Source organism: Octodon degus, unplaced genomic scaffold, assembly GCF_000260255.1.
Source record: "Octodon degus isolate 3935 unplaced genomic scaffold, OctDeg1.0 scaffold00130, whole genome shotgun sequence".
Classification (NCBI taxonomy): domain Eukaryota; kingdom Metazoa; phylum Chordata; class Mammalia; order Rodentia; family Octodontidae; genus Octodon; species Octodon degus.
In genome coordinates this window covers 6,729,733-6,731,692 of record NW_004524706.1, presented here as the reverse complement: position 1 = coordinate 6,731,692, position 1,960 = coordinate 6,729,733, and the positions used below count along the sequence as shown (strand labels likewise).

General features: G+C 44.2%; 1 pseudogene; it reads right to left on the bottom strand.

Moving 5' to 3' along the window:
- Window positions 1–383: 383 nt before the first annotated feature.
- On the bottom strand, window positions 384–852 carry LOC111812565 (annotated as a pseudogene).
- Window positions 853–1,960: the final 1,108 nt, after the last annotated feature.

Genomic DNA, 1,960 nt, shown 5'->3' with positions numbered 1-1,960 from the left:
ACTCCCCTCCCTGCAGCCCTTCTTCCTCTCCTCATTTACAAAAGCTTTGCTCCCCTCTTCTTCTTCCTTCCTTTCCCCATTCCCCCTCCCTTTCTCGCCTTCCCATTTGAGCAAGTTCCTCCTACTTCCCAAGACCTGTCCTCCATTTGACTCCTTATTTGCCCTGTGGATTTCTCACACAAGAGAAACAGCACAATATTTAAATGTGTCTGATTTATTTAACACAAAATTATGGTCCTCAGGTGCATCCATTTACTTCATAAAGTCCCAAGTTGATCCTGCCTTATAGCAGAGTAATACTCTATTGTATATAAAACTCATATTTTCTTTTTTTTTCATGGAGAGAAACAGCATGCATTTAGAGTTAGCCAGCTGGATTCAGTTTAGATGATCCCAATTTTGTTGGCAACATCCAATGCATCATAATTGGGAGCCAGTCGAACATATGCCTTCTTCTCTCCATCAGGCCTGATTAGAGTATTGATCTTGGCCACACCAACGTCATAGAGCTTCTTCACAGCTTGTTTGATCTGGTGCTTATTGGCGTTGATATCTACAATGAACACGAATGGGTTCTTGTCCTCGATCTTTTTCATGGCTGATTCCATGGTCGGGGGAACTTGATGATGGCATAGTGGCCAAGCTTGTTTCTCCTGGAGGCACACTTCTGAGGGTATTTGGGCTGCCTCTGGAGCCCCAGTGTCTTGAGATGATGCAAGGTGGAGGACATTTGTAATCTTTTTTTTTGTGGCTGTGGATGCCTTTCAGAACAGCCTTCTTGGCCTTCAGAGCTTTTGCTTTGGCTTCAGCTTTGGGAGGTGCAGGGGCTTCCTTCTTTGCCTTTGGCAGCATCTTGGTAAAAAGGCAAAACCCATATTTTCTTTATCCACTCATCCACTGATGGGCACATGAGCTGTTTCCAAGATTTTGCTGTTATAAATTATGCTGCTATAAACATGGGTGAGCCTGGATGTGATACATACCTATACATTTTAGCATCAGGAGGCTGAGGCCGAATAAATGCCACAAGTTGAAGCTATACAGTGAGTTCAAGGCCAGCCTGAATTACAGTGTGAGACCCTGTCTCAAAAACTAACCAACCAGGCTGGCCAGATAGCTCAGCAGATTAAACTGCCTGCTTAAGCAGAGCGCAGTGGGTGGGGTTCGATCCCCAGCATGCTGTGTCAGCCCCGTTCCCAAGGCAAGCTGAGACAGCAATTGAGACTGGGTGTGGTGGCGTGCCTATAATCTCAGCGCTTGGGAGGCTGAAAACAGGAGAATCACTATGAGTTTGTTCTACGTATTGAGACCCTGTAGACCCTGTAGACCCCATTTTTAAAAAAAAAATCCCATGGTGCTGGAGATTGAACTCAGGACCTTAACATGATCTCCAATCCCAGCTCTTTTCAAATTTTTTTCTTTTGAGACAGAGTCTTAGGGGCCGGGGAGATGATGGCTCAGTGGAATAAGCACTTCCTTGGCAAGCACAAGGGCCTGTGTTCAATCCCTGGTTCCACCCCACCCCCCAAAAGAGAGAGAGAGAGAGAGAGAGAGAGAGAGAGAGAGAGAGAGTCTTGATAAATCACTAAGCTGCCCAAGCTGGGCTCAAATTTGCAATCCTCTTTTCTTAACTTCACAAAGCGCTGGGATTGTAGGCATGTGTCACTATTCTGGCTTGGGTTTTGGTTTGTTTTTGTTTGTTCTTTCTTTGGTTTGTATTTTTTAATTTTTTTTTTTTTTTTATTTTAGGGAAGGGCCTATTCTGACTTCTTTTCCTGTTATTATACAGACTACGGTTCCTAGCATGGATTATGTTGAATAATATTAGTGACAGCCTACCATTGAGCTACATCCCCAGCCCACTCCCCTCTCATTCTTAAAGGATCATTTCATGAACTACAGGATTACATATTCACAGCTTCTTCCTTTCAGCATTTGAGAAATCTACCCCCTCCTGCTA